The sequence below is a fragment of the Bidens hawaiensis genome, unplaced genomic scaffold (assembly GCF_021521415.1).
Source record: "Bidens hawaiensis isolate Kalapana, Puna unplaced genomic scaffold, B.hawaiensis_p1.1 tig00051433_1, whole genome shotgun sequence".
Taxonomy (NCBI): Eukaryota; Viridiplantae; Streptophyta; class Magnoliopsida; order Asterales; family Asteraceae; genus Bidens; species Bidens hawaiensis.
In genome coordinates, this window is record NW_027499226.1 from 9,370 (window position 1) to 25,204 (window position 15,835).

The 15,835-nt window shown below is 38.4% G+C and overlaps 1 pseudogene; it reads left to right on the plus strand.

Annotated features, from left to right (window-relative positions):
- Window positions 1–8,773: 8,773 nt before the first annotated feature.
- On the plus strand, window positions 8,774–14,921 carry LOC143599048 (ABC transporter F family member 5-like; annotated as a pseudogene).
- Window positions 14,922–15,835: the final 914 nt, after the last annotated feature.

A 15,835-nucleotide genomic window follows, 5' to 3' on the forward strand; every position in this document is an offset into this window, starting at 1 on the left:
TTTCTTTAAAACTACCTGTTTTGAATTCTGTTGTTCTGACTGTTTGTGTTGGCTCTGTTTTAAAGAGTAAGGGTTCTTGTGTGGTTGATTATGTTAAAACTTTGAATTCTGATAATTTGGTTTCAAATAATATTAAAAATTCAAAAAAATCCAATAAATATTTACCACCTAAATTTGTTAAAGAGAGATGCTCTAATGACAAACAAGGTGACAAGTTTAAAAATGTGAAAAATAGTCCTCGTAATTTTAAGCAAACTGGTTCACACAACCAGTCCAGACGAGGAGCTGCCCAAAATGATTTCTACATAAAACGTCAAACATGTTTTAGTTGTGGCACTCCTTGTCATATTGCCAGAAACTGTCCACATCGTCCATATGTTCTTTATTATGGATTCTATCATAGGAATATGCCTTATATGCCTCATAATTCGTACAGACAAAGATTTAGACATAATCAGGCTAATCCCTATGACAATGATTGGAACCGAAACAAGTCTGGAAGGTTTAGTCCTCATCGGACCAAGCCTGACATGTTTCGCAATAGGGTTAGAAAATGTGCTTCGGTCTAAAAAATGAACACACATTTTAAACCGAAACAGGAGATGAAGCAAACCATTCGTACTTATAATGTCAAATCCCACAATGGTAGACATAAATGGATGCCCAAACCTCCGGTGAAAGAAACTGCAAGCCAAATGCCCAAACCTCCGGTGAAAGAAAATGCAAGCCAAATGTTTAATGATCAAAAGGATATGCCATGGCAACCCGTGAAAACTTTAGATGAATCAGGGTCACCCAGTGTAACTATGGACTGGGTACCAAAATCTAACTAATCTCGTGCTTTGTGCAGGGACAACTATGGAGGAATATCATCAGACCTTGGTATGTTGATAGTGGCTGTTCCAGGCACATGACAGGAGACATTTCCCAACTTCACGACATTCAAACATTCAATGGTGGGCATGTGTCCTTTGCGGGAGGAGAGAAGGAGAACATTACTCAGAAGGGTACTGTAAGTAACGGTGTTCTAAAATTCGAGAATGTTAATTTTGTTCCAGAATTGAAGCACAGTTTGTTGAGCGTCTCTCAAAAATGTGATAAAGACTTTTCAGCTCACTTTACTAAGAAAGAGTGCTTGATTTTGAAACCTGGTATAATTATACCAGAAGACTGGATTCTTGTTTGATCACAATGAAAAGATAATGCTTATGTGATTGACATGAACAAAAATGTTCCTGATGAAATAACATGTTTGTTTTCAAAAGTGTCGGAACAAAATGCTATGCTTTGGCATCATCTTCTTTGTCATGCTAATACAAAGAATTTAAACCGTCTTGCTAAAAATGATCTGGTCCGTGGTTTACCCATTAAAGATTTTGTTACTGGTTGAAAAATGTGTGGCATGTGCTTTGGGTAAACATCATCGAAAAACTCATAACCCAAAATTGATCAACTCCATTTCATCAGTTTTTCAATTGTTACATATGGATCTTTTCGGTCCAATTCATGTTTTGAGTCTCTCACGCAGCTCTTATAGTCTTGTTATTACTGATGACTACTCACGTTTCACTTGGGTGTTTTTCTTGTCAAATAAGAGTGTAACTGCAGATTTGATCAAGAAGTTCGTGGTGCTCATGGAGAACCAACTGAATTTGAAGCTGAAGGGAATACGTTGTGATAATGGCACGGAATTCAAGAATGCGTCTTTAATTCATTTCTACTCAGAAAAGGGGGTGATGCGTTAGTACGGCTCAGTGCGGACACCACAACAAAATGGTGTGGCTAAAAGGAGAAACAAAACTCTTATCAAAGCAGCAAGGACTATGTTGTGAGATTCCAAGCTGCCATTGTTCTTCTGGGCAGAAGCTGTTAATAGGGTATGTTATGTTCAGAATCGGGTAATAATCGACAAATCTAAGATGAAAACTCCATATGAGATTGTTTATGGTCACAAACCTACTATTGCACATTTCAGAGCATTTTGGTTGTCCTTGCACTTTACTGAACCTAGAGTCTACTCCAAAATTTGGGGCCGCAGCTGACGCTTGTTACTTTGTTGGCTATGCGGGTAATACAGCATACAGAGTCTACAATAAGTCAACCAAGCAGATTATAGAGTCCTATGAAATTTGTTGGTTGTAAGAAAACGAGACTGATGCTCGTGTTGGTCCAGACTGGTTATTTGACTACAATGAACTCTTCAAACCGTTCAACGTGGTTCCTATCACCAACTCAAACATCTCAGGTGAAACTTCTGCAGACATTGTGAAAGAAGATCAAAATGCCGTTCCTCATATATCTCTAGTTCTGGATGATGATTTGACAGAACAAATCGATGTCACTCCATCCATGCCTGTAAATCAACCAGAACCAATCACAACTCCATCAGAAAATGCTTCCTCAGTTGAGGGGGAGAGTCCTATTCGTCAGATTTTCGGGAGCACACTCTTTCCTGATGTTATTCCAAATGAATATGTTGTCGGTACCTCGTACTCACACAGTACAGTGACCTCTGGATGGAAGAACCCTCTTACTGATATTGATGAAAATCTGTCAAACTTTCACTCTACCTATGATGTTTCCGATCACTCAATTCCATCGAGGATTCAAAAAAATCATCCAATTGAGAATGTCATCGGTCCTCTGGAAACGGGTGTGTCCACCAGAAGTCAAACGGGACACATCAACAGCTGTCTGTTTTCCTGCTTCATTTCTCAAATTGAGCAAAAGACGATAGAAATGTCACTTCAAGAACCAAGTTGGGTTAACGCTATGCATGAAGAGTTGAATCAATTTGATAAGTTGAAGGTGTGGAGACTGGTTGAGTTGCCGGAAGGAAAGAAAGCTCTTGACACGAGATGGGTATTCCGAAACAAACAAGATAACACGGGGGGGTCATTGTTAGAAACAAGGCACGGTTGGTAATTTGTGGTTTTCGTCAAGTTGAGGATTAGACTACACTGAAATCTAGGCTCCAGTGGCTAGACTTGAGGCCATCCGAATCTTTCTGGCCTACGCGTCATTCATGGGGTTCATAATATATCTGATGGATGTCAAGACCGCGTTTCTGTATGGGGAAGTCAAAGAAGAGATCTATGTGGATCAACCACCGGGTTTTGTGGATTCCAAGAAACTAAAGCACGTCTACAAACTAGACAAGGCATTATATGGGTTACACCAGGCTCCTAGGGCGTGGTATGCTACGTTGACCTCACATCTTCTAGATCATGGCTACAAGCGAGGAACCATTGATCAAACCTTGTTCCGGAAAACTGTGGGAAAGGATTTTATTCTAGTCCAGATCTATGTAGATGACATTATTTTCGGATCCACTAGTGCCGATTTGTGTGCAGAGTTTGAGGAAGTAATGAAGAAAATATTTTAGATGAGTTCGCTGGGTGAAATGACAACATTTCTGGGGTTACAGGTTCGCCAAAGCTCGGCAGGAATTTTACTGCATCAAGGGAAGTATGTTGAGGATATGCTCGCAAAATTCGAGTTTCAAGATTCCAAGAGTGCTACTACTCCCATGGCGGAAAGGCCTTTACTGTCATCTGATCCGGAAGGAAGTCCCGTAGATCAAACGTACTATCGATTAATGATCGGGTCTCTGATGTATCTCACTGCCAGTCGTCCTGACATCATGTTTGCAGTCTGCCAGTGTGCTCATTTCCAGGCTAATCCTAAATTATCTCATTTAATTGCTATTAAACATATTTTTAGATATCTGAATGGACAACCGAAGTTAGGTCTTTAGTATCCCAAACAATCAGAATTTGATCTGTATGCTTTTGCTGATAGCAATTATGGTGGAGATGACATTAACAGGAAATCTACATCTGCCGGATGTCAGTTCTTAGGAGATCGTCTCATTTCTTGGCAGTGTAAGAAACAACAAACGGTGTCCACCTCCACCGCCGAGGCGGAGTATGTTGCTGCATCAGCTTGCTGCTCTCAGGTCATCTGGATGCAAAACCAACTGTTGGATTACGGTTTGGAATTTTTTGATACTCCATCTTTTGTGATAATGATGATGTCGTTGCAATTGTGAAAAATCCTGTTCAACATTCTAAAACCAAGCACATCGATATTAAAATTTATTTTATTCGTGACTGTTACGACCGAAAATTGATTCACCTTGAACAAGTTCACACCGATAACAATGTGGCGGACTTATTTACAAAACCGGTTGGAACAACCAAATTAATGTGCTTGTGAGTTTTCTTAAAATGCTTCGTTTCGAGGATTGAGTCTTTTTGGGAATAAATTTGTACATATTTGTTTAATTTGCACAAATTTTGGGGAAGAAATATCAAAAAGCCAAAAATAGTGTGTGTGCGTTGTTTTATTTAAAAAAAAAGAGGTTTGCTTTTCAAGATTCACTCTCACTTAAATTTATGTCGGTTGCTCATGTTTGAAGGACATATACTCGTATATGGTTGGTCCGGTGTTCTACTCGTAGACTCACATGATAGCCATTTACCTAAAGGCTGAAAGCATCCGGGGCGATTGTGATATGTTTTGTTTTTTGTATTCCTTCACTTAAAATTATGTCGGTAACTCTGAGCTGGAAGGACATGTATCTTCATACATGTTTGGTCCGATTAACCACTTGTGGTCATACAGGATAGTCATTTACCTAAAAGCTTAACGTGACCGGGGTGACTGAATTCTTAATACTCGTGTTTTCTGTAACTCCTTGGGAAATGATATTACAATTCAGTTAATAGCTTTTTAGAAGCTTCAAAATATTTTAAAATGAAAATTGATCCAACCTTTGGAAAATGCTAGGTAAGTTGTTTTTGTGTGCCTAACGGGTGAAGTTATTAAGCTTAAAAGGCTCTAGAACAGTCACTGATTTGTATGGTAGCTTTCCATGATGCGTAAAAGTTGAAGAGATATACACTAAATTTGCTAAACTTACTGTGGAGAGTCATTTTGAAGAAATGTGCATGTCTCCATATACATCTTTCCGAAGGATAGGCAGAAAAGCAATTACCTAGTCATACACGAGCCCGTTAGTGTCTTGATCACCAAAAATATTGTGTTATTATGTTAATATTTATTAAAAAAAAATCTACAAAAGAGTTTATTTTATCTTATTAAAATCTTTGTTTTAAATGTTTAAAAAGCTTAGAGGGCCAAGCTAGAACTACAGAGATGGGGGTACACAAGTAAGTCCTGTCATGTCTCGAATGAAAAGCTTGTCAGTTCACTGCTTGTAAGTCCAACGTTCAACCTTAAAGCTAAAAATTCTTGTTTGTTTATCTATAAAAATCTTTTGATCAAGCACTAGGGGGTTGGAGTCAAATTAGGGTGATCTGGGGAAAGCCAAATACGCTTTGAGAAGAGATAGGAGGCATCACAGGTCCATGAGTGATGTCCATCTAAGCTTTATGTCGAACTGAACCTAACTCATATCACTGATGCAATGAAAATCATGCTAAGTTTGTTATATCTCCTATCAACCTTTTTCTTTATGTCATAATAACGCTGAACATGAATCCTAGTGACAGCCTCTTAAACAATATGATTCCATGTTCGGATCTTCTCATAAAAGGTGGCGTTTTTACAAAAACTGAAATTTGATCCCAAATTGACAAAATTCAAAGGGGTTCTTTTGTACGTTAATATTATTTGTATTCCTTTTTTTTTATTTTATTTAATTTTGTTTATTTTTTTTCGCAACTACTCTCCTCGAAACGTGTGTTTTGACTGGGTCATTTAAATGTATTTTGTTTAGAAATGGTTTTGGGCTGGATGTCGTTTATACGGGTTAACGTGTTTTTAGGCTGACAAATTGTTCTGGGCCTGTTTAGGGGTTCTCAGCCCATGTATGTTGGGGTATATGTTGCCCCCAACCTCCATTATTGTTCTCAATTCTTTCAAAACCCTCCATCTCTCTCAAACCATCTTGCTTGCCGAGAACTGTCTTCTACATAATCTAATAAAATTCAGCTGCTATTACTATTCGTGTTTGTTAATTCACAGGTAAATGAGAAAAGGCTCAAGCTAATGTGTTTGTGAGATTTGTGTTCTTAATGTATTTGGCAGATAAGTAGTTTGATAATACATACGAACGAAGCAACATGGGATTAGTGATTGATGATCTAAATTGGATGTATCAGGGTTAATTGTTGAAAATTTTAAATGAGCTTGTTGCAGGTTTCATGGAGTTCTCGACTATCTTGGAGAAGATGACACACATTCCAAGAAGAAACCCAAAGGGTTCTCTGTCCCCAGCTGTCAAGGAGTTCTAGGTTGACTTTTGTTGACCGAGATCTCCTAACCTTGACCGAGCACTCGTGTTCTCGGTTGACTATTGTTGATCGAAAATGTTGATTTGACCGAGAACTCATGCTCGCGGTTGACTATTGCTGACCGAAAAAACTTGATTTGATTGAGAACTCATGTTCTCGGTCAACCTGGACAGAGAACATTTGATTTTGACAGAGAACATTATTATTGACCGAGATCACCCATATGGACAAGAGACTCTCTCTTGGGTCTGACTCACTTGCAATATTGTTATTTTTGATCTTATGGGCCAACTAATTGTTGGGCCTGATCATTATGGTCCAATCAATAAGATCTGATGTTTTAAAATCAATTAACTTGTCTAATTTTTTTTTTAAATATAACTATTGTCAAGTTTGTATTTGCTAACTTGATTCGTTTGGTGTAGTAATGGCTGATCAGGCTCCGTTAAAGTTTGTAGATAGACACAATATCGTTGGACACTTATTGGATCCACCATTGGCCCACAAGGAATTCAAGTCTATGGTTGTCAGCCTCAACACTTGCAAGATTTCTCACGCACTACGAGAAACCCTGTCATATGCAGGAAGATGATCACTGATTTTTTGAATAATACCTCAATCAACCAACGAGGCCCAGATGAAGCTGTTTCGATAGACTCCAAAGTACAAAAGATGCAAGTCATTATCACAGAGGCTATTATAAGGGAGGTGCTTCTGTTTGGTGATCAACCTGATTACCCGACAGAATACTTTGCTACAGCTGTCTCTGAGATTCTCACCAGGATGGGTTATGAGGGTACTTATCCTCCAGCAATCAAGAAGTTATTTCACCCATACGGTAGGTTCTTGATACACACGTTCTTCACATGCGTGTCGGGAAGAAAATGGGGGTCTGACGAGATAAGTCATACTCAGATGTCTGTTATCACTGCTCTGATCATGGATTGGAATTACAATTATTCCAAGTTTGTCTTCAATGATATGATGAGCAATCTAAAAGGAACGAAGAAAGAGATGTTCCTCATGTATCCAAGATTTCTACATATGATCTTCGATTCACACTACACCGACCTCGTCAAATCTGTTGATACTTTAGATATGAAATCAATGGGACCCAACTCCTTTGGGTTAATCAAACAGTCCAGGAAAGGCTCCAAGATAGTCTATCAGGGCCTTCATGCTCTCGAAAAATTTGGCAGATTTGCTTAGACTGAAGCTGTACAAGTTATAGCTCAAGTTGCCGATGAACATGTGACACCAGTTCAAAGGCGTTCTGCTGCCTTTGAGATCAATTCAGATGAAGAAGAAGAGACAGAACACCGTGAGACAGATACTGCTCCGATTGCTGAGCAACTAAGTGATTTTGAAACTTTCAAGGAATTATTACAATCAACTGCTCTGAAGCCTCCTCAAGCATTTGATGTAAACAAAGAAGATGATATTCTCGAGGAACCAGCCAATGATCTCATTCCACGAAAGCGCAGTAAGAAAGATCCGAGATTGAATGTGATGGTTCTTGAGACTGAAACAACAACCACAAAACCAACAACAACCGCAGCAAATAACCTACAACAACAAACTCACCAACCTTAGTCACATGCTCCAGAGACTCAAGTTGAACCAAGTGCATCCACTGCAGAGCCACTGATTCAAGATCAGGTGTTTGATGACTTTGCTCGTGATTTTGATTTCGAGTCAGATATTCCACACACCGATGAAGCTGATGTACCATTCACTGATGCTCCCTCTGGTTCATCAGGCCAAATGAATAAGGTCAGTCAAGTTTTGGTGTTACTGATAAGGTTGCTCAGAACTTGCCATGCAAGACAAATTTCTACAAAACAAAGGTAAGGGTATTGTGCTTGAAGATGCTCCAGTTGATGTACAAGTTCTTCAACTCTGAGTCTTTGAACTTGAACAAGACTCAGTCGTTAAAGATGTACGCATTCAAGAATTGGAAGCCAACAACACTGATAAAGATTCCAAGATTAAAGAACTTCAATCTAGCATGGGAGAACTAACTGCTATCTATCTAGATCTCCAACAAAACCTTGTTCAAAAGTTTGGAGATGAGTTCAAAAGCAGTACTGATAAGGTGCCCAACGTTGATCAAGGTGGTAGCTCTACTACTCGCCCAGCAAAGAATATAGATGAGTCTGAGACATTGAAACAGTATATGGATGCACCACCAAAAATCTGATAGAGTTCAGAGAATGTTGCTGGTGATGAAAAACTCCAATCAAAATGTCGAATCATCAGATCATCCAGACAGATTTATCGTCACTTTTTTTAAAGGTTTTTCAGATAAATATGGTGATCGTTTGGGATTTGTGTCATGGAGCTTCGATTCTGAAAAGAACATGTGGTGGGTTAAGAGGAAAGACTTTGGTTCTTGGACCAAAGTGGATCTCAGTGATTTGATAAACTCTCCATTCCACAATCCAACCAATGACAAATGTGGTAGGGATTTCTGGAACAGTCTGAAAAATCAAGTTGATCGAGGCTTTCCGACAATGCCAACTGCTGAGTCGTTCTTGAAGAAAGCAAAGGAGGTTATGGATCCGAGAACAGGAAAGACAATGGTTAACGTCATGTGGCCTGCTACAAAGAAAGCTACTCATATTCTTGTACCTGAAGCAATTCCAGATGGCACTTTGGACAACATGAGGTTCTGGATGTATGATAGTATAACTGCCACAGTTGTTGTCAAATTACAGAAGGGCAAAGGGCAATACAAATTTGTTGATCCAAGGAATTTGTTGAAGTTTGGAGAGAAGGATATCAATACTCTCAGCGCGTTTTAGATAATAGCTGACCCGATATTTGAAGTGGCCGAAAAAGAATACACAAGCATGGTGACTTCTATTATCAGGTGCAGGTTTTGGGCTGGTCCACTGAAAGATGCTGACATTGATTACATGGAACATGATTGAAGACCAAGCTACAAACCAATGGGGAGATTGTTGGGCCTAGATTAGTTTGGTTTATACTTAGTCTATGTGTGAGTGTTTGGGCCGCGTATGTAAACCGAGATCCCTTGGGATCTTGGTGGGCTTTTGGTTGTTATTGGGCTAGTGTGTTGGTTACCTATATATAGATCGCATTGTATAGGTTTTAGGGTTGTTCATCGAGTTGTTTGTTTTGGTCGTCTAAGTATTTTACTAGACGGGGTTGTAATCATCGTGCTTAAGCACCCGACGTATAATAATACGTGTGTTTTGAAGCGACTATTGTGTTTCTTGTTTGTGTTCTTTTGTGTTCTTGAATCACCTAGTATTGGAATTCCGCACCAATACTTAGTTTGTTGATATCATAATTGTAGTGATCCAGATTCGGGACTTACATGTAAGGATTAGGCTATCTCAACATAACGTTCGTCCCACACCACGCACCCCCGTTTACATGTTCATGTCAAACATCCATCAAAATTCTAATGAGCCAACTTCACATCACATCAAGCAAACAACATAAAAATTGTCAGATAAACGTAAAGCTATGTCGATATGTCTACCCCCAGTCATCATAACATCACACATAAAAACAAGTTCTAGACATATAAGCAAGGTCTGTTGCTAGAGCACATCACATTCCTCAAGCATTTAATTGTATGAACTAACCCGTGACTCATACATATTCACATACCTGGACCCTAAGGCTAGTAACTCGTTTATTACATTATTCACATCAACACGTAACAAGATTCATACGCGGGACTAACTTCGTTTCAAACGTTTACTATGATGTCATATGTGGGTTCACTACAAAAAAGATAAGCATCTAAGCTCATCGATTTTACTTTGAATGCTTCAAAGCTTAAAAGGTTAAACGCTTAGAAATTTCGTTCTTGATGGGACAACTACAGTGGCTTGCAGAGGTCTGCACAAAAGGTGTGGGCACATGGTTGAGTGAAGGATATCTATTATTATCCAATAGGTTAAAACCTCACTCGCCCAAAATGGTAATGTCAAACCTGCAACTGAGAAAGCCCTAATGCGCCATTGACAAACAGTTGGCTCCTTCCAACAACTCCATTATATAAGGATGCCTTTGCATCCAAGGTTCGTTCCACCTCCATACTCCACTCCACTTTTCTAACCCCCACAACCACCTTCTCCCACCGCCACAAACCACCCCGTTTCCACCCATTTCCATCACCGATTAAAATATTAACCCACAAACACAACCCCATTACATCATCCACAAACATAAACATACGAACCAAAGCCACCACTAATACTAATACACACCAAGAGTCTCTCTTTTCAAACAACCCATCGGATCACCGCCCAAGAAACAAACCATCAGCCACCGGAGCATCATCGGTATCCTCCGGTGTCAGGCTAGAAAACATAACCAAAACATATAAAGGCGTTACAGTTTTAGAAAATGTATCTTGGGAGGTTAAAAAGGGGGAAAAGGTAGGATTAGTAGGCGTTAACGGTGCCGGTAAAAAGGGGGAATTCGGGTAACGTTATAAAGGCGAAGCCGAACATGAGGATATCCTTTTTGAGCCAGGAGTTTGATGTTTCCGAGAGTAGGACGGTTAGGGAGGAGTTTCTGCATGCTTTTAAGGAGGAAATGGAGGTTTCGAAGCGGTTGGAGAAGGTGCAGAAGGAGATTGAGGCGTCCGTGGATGAGTTTGATTTGCTGCAGAAGAGAGCACAAGCTGTGGATTTGGATGTGGTTGATGTCAAGATTAATAAAATGATGTCTGAGTTGGGGTTTTCGGTAGAAGAGGATTCGGATAGGCTTGTTGCATATTTTAGCGGTGGATGGCAAATGAGAATGTCACTTGGGAAGATATTGCTTCAGGTATAAATCGATTTCAAATTTTGGTTTGTTATGATATTAATTAGACTAGCTGTATAGATGTATCATGTTTATAACTTTAGATCAGTCCAAGTGTAATTTTTTTATATACAGAACCTCTATGTAACCTTGTTATACAATGCAATCCTGGTTTGTGAAAACAGTTCGATTTTCATCGGGTATTTCCATTCGGGCTTGAAAATATTGGGCTGAGAAATGATGGCCCATAAAGGAATTAAAGCTTGAACCTTTGGGCCTAAATATTTATTGTTAACTAATGGTTAGTTTGTTGCTGCACATTTGTACATAAACTTTTTGGGCCACACCATTTTTTTGAAGTACTAAAAAATTGGTATTTCGGTATGGTTTGCTTTTTTCTGTTTTTGGTTGATAGTAAACCGAAACTGAACCCAAAAATCGTTTTTTTAAACATAAAATCAAACCGTCGGTTTTTTGTTGGGTTTGGTTAAGTCAATTATGCTCATTACTGTTCAGTTATTGCAGTTTTGTGCGCACCCTTACTCTTCTAGTGCTTGGATGTGAACTTAACTTGATTTTGAACGTTTGATTATTTTGTGTCAAAATAGCTACATTTGGAGAAAATGGTAAAACAGTTGCTTTAAGGAAAGTGATTATTACGATCAATGTTAATTTGACTAATTCCAAACATCAAGAACTTGATTATGCTAGCAACATATTCTTCAAGTCGCAACTACAACTTTGAAAACACACATCCAAACATCCCTTAATACAGGATATAAAAAAACTGAATATCAGATGTATGCATGGCTAAGGGGATTGAGTATGTTAACTCTTGCAGGATCCAGATTTGTTACTACTGGATGAACCTACGAATCATCTTGATCTAGACACAATTGAGTGGCTTGAAGGTTATCTTAACAAGCAAGATGTTCCAATGGTGATCATATCTCATGACAGAGTTTTTCTTGATCAGTTATGCACAAAGATAGTGGAGACCGAGATGGGTGCTTCTAGGAAATTCAATGGAAATTATTCTCAGTACATAATTGGTAAGGCATCATGGATTGAAGCTCAGTTTAAAGCATGGGAGAAGCAACAGAAGGAAATCGAGCATACACGAGGCTTAATTAACAGGTTAAGTGCCGGAGCAAATTCTGGACGCGCATCTACAGCTGAAAAGGTTTCATTGTTTCAAAATTTTGACTGTTTAAAACAAGTTTGATTAAATAATATTAGTCGTCTAAAAAGATTAGTTATGTTGAAGTTGATTAATCGACTTCGCAGGGATTAAGTGGACATAGGGCTGTAAACAAGACGAGTCAGGGTGAGCTCGGGCTCGGCTCGTTTATCTTAACAAGTTGAAATTTTGACCTTGAACCAGCTAGTGGCTCTTCAAGCCGGCTCTTTAATTTTTATTTTACACATTGGTGTATATAAGAACTAAACATAAATTTTATGTTGTATGAGAATAAAATTTATTTTACTTATTATTACTTACCTTAACATATACATGGCACAGTTTTTATAACATACAGAATTCATAATTATATATAGAGACATGTTCAAAAGGGAACTACAAAAAAGTGGGGAACTCCCTTACCAGCCCTTGATCATCTCCCTCCATCTTACCATGCACCCACGGTGACATCATTTTTATAAGGCATAATGTAGAGGATCATGTGAGATGTAGAGGATCAAAGAGTACAAGCTTTTTGAACAACCGTAAGTGGACACACGAGTAGTTAATTAAGTATATAAAAACATAATTGCTTTCGATTATGTAAAGCTACAAGGATAAAAGTACTAATTCTTGTATAGCTTTGTTACATTTATTTATCTAAGTGACTAGCTAACTTTAGGTTTAATAAAACAGATTGTTAATAACTACTTTTTTCGATCATTTTACATCTTTACACTTGTGTTGTATGAGAACAGAAACTAGAAAAGCTTCAGAACGAGGAGCAAGTTGATAAACCGTTTATCCGGAAGAAAATGAAGATTAGATTCCCGGAACGTGGAAGAAGCGGGAGAGATGTTGTGAGAATAAAAAATCTTGATTTTAGCTATGATGACAAGGTAAGTAATAATAAGTAATGTAACCAACATATAATGCCTTTTATCTGATAAGCATATGTTTGGTCATTCAGGTTCTATTTGAAAAGGCTAACATAACAATTGAAAGGGGTGAAAAAATTGCAATAATTGGCCCGAACGGTTGTGGAAAGAGTACTCTGCTTAAACTGATTATGGGCATACAAAGGCCCGACAATGGTGAAGTAATTCTTGGTGAACACAACGTGCTACCAAATTACTTTGAGCAAAATCAGGTAATGCAAGTTATTGGTCATAGTATTAGCATTATTGTTATTATTTGCAGAAGATAATTAGTTGGGCTTAATTTCAGGCAGAGGCTCTTGATCTAGAAAAAAACGTGGTTGATACTGTTTCTGAAGTTGCAGAAGATTGGAGAATTGATGATATTAAGGGACTTCTCGGACGCTGCAATTTTAAGGCCAATATGCTAGATAGGAAAGTTTCACTATTGAGTGGTGGTGAAAAGGTGTTTTATTATAATATATTTAAAATGCCTTAAAATGCCCTTTTTAGTTTCTATACCAACGAAGTAACCAATTTGTAGAGGCAGGGCAATATCATCGATGTACCAATTTGGTTATGTTGCAGGCGCGCCTTTCGTTTTGTAAGTTCATGGTTACGCCTTCCACGTTACTGGTGTTGGATGAGCCGACTAATCACTTGGATATACCTTCAAAAGAAATGCTTGAGGTTCGTTTCTCGCTTCATTAACATCTTTTACACATAAACTTTTTACTAGTGATTGATTAAAACAAAACACCTAGCGGTAATGAGCATCTTTTTACAAATTGCGGACATCCAAATGCATTGTACTTGACAGTTTTATGATCCAAAATTAGTTATTTTTGCAAACTCTGGTGTTTTTATTTATTATGTTTAATGATTCAGTATGTGTGTTAGGAAGCAATTTCTGAGTACCAGGGAACTGTCATTACCGTATCTCATGACCGATATTTCATAAAACAAATAGTGAATAGAGTTTTAGAAATAAAAGATGGAAATTTGGAAGACTATAATGGTGACTACGATGTAAGTTCTCGTTATAGTTATTACTGCTCCTGTCATAAATATTTAGATAAATAATCATTATTATTGAATGGATTATGGGACTTTGATTTGGGCTTTATTAGTATTATCTTGAGAAGAACGTTGAGGCAAGAGAAAAGGCGCTTGAAAGAGAAGCAGAGATAGAGGACAATTTCCGTAAAGCAAAAACCAAATCCAAGTTTACAAAGGTAAATAATTTTTTCCATTTTATGTCGTTTGTAAGTAAGACGGTTTAGGACATTGCAAAATCACAAACATCTGAATGCACTATTTCTTGACCTGCTTGATTTTAACTAGTTTTTACATTTGCCATGCTTGACAATGATAAAGAAAACTCAAAATCATTTCATCTGATATAAAAAAGATGAAAGTGCTACCTTTTTTGGTATTTAACTAAACGCTTAAACGTGTTTGTTGATATAAAGGCGGAAAGAGATGACTGGAAGCAGCAAAAGATGCAGGCATTTCAGGAAAAGTTGGACGCATTACAGCACGCGAAACAGAAATCAAAAGGACTGAAGAAGCTCAAGATACAGGCATTTCAGCAGGCAAAACAGAAATCTAAGGGACTGAAAAATGCTAAAAGGTGGAACTAAAGAAGAGGTGTTGATTTGTGTACATATAGGAGATATAGGAGGAATAGATTATGGCAGGATGAATGAGTGGTTGGCCATGGTGTTTTTTTGGTGGTGTGGCATGTTTACTCTTGTCAAACATAAATTTTTCACTTTGGCTTTTTAATCATCTTATGTTTATCTTCTTGTTATTCATTGTATTTAGCTAAGCAGTTAATGCGGAAAAATATCAGATATCGGTCAAGGACTGATACATTATTTGAGTTTTCTCAAACATTAACCAACTGGCTTTTACTCAACGCGACGGGACAGTTGGGATTTGTTTATGTACTTTTGTTGCAGTTAGACGTGCACAAAAAAACCAGTTCCGGACCCGACCCGGAACCGGTTCCAGGTCGTACCCGGTGGTAGACGTGCACAAAAAACCGGTTCCGGACCCGAACCGGCGTACCCCACCCGGAACCAGTTCCAGTTCGTACCTGGTATACCTAAAACCCAGTTTGGGTATTTATATACCCGAAATCCCAACCAGGTTCCACATATTATATCCCCAATCGGTTCGTACCCGGTTCCTGTTCCAAACCGGTTCCTACCGGAAAAACCGGTTCCGAAGGGTATTTTTTATGTAAAACTCAGCTGCAGGTCAAAAACTAGCCGTTGGAACCGGTTTTTGAACCCAAAGTAGCCGTTGTAACCGGTTTCAACGGTAATATAGCCGTTGGAACCGGTTTTTCTTGTCCAAAATCTTATATAAATTGTCTATTCACCCCTTGTTTCACCACCAAACTCAAAAACAATCTAAAATGCTTATCATTTTACAAACCCGACCATCCGACTCAAAAATATTATGGCAACCATCAAAAATACTAACAAGGCTAACAAGAACGTTTTTATTGTCCCGGTTCGTGCTATTGATGACCCACGAGTTGTTGGGGTCCTCGAACATAACCGCAACAAAGAAATATGAAAGAACTGGGATTTGGTTATCACTACCGATGGTGATACTAAGGCTCGTTGCAAACTTTGTGGAACTTTCTTAAAGCACGATTTTAACTCGACTTTGAGAAA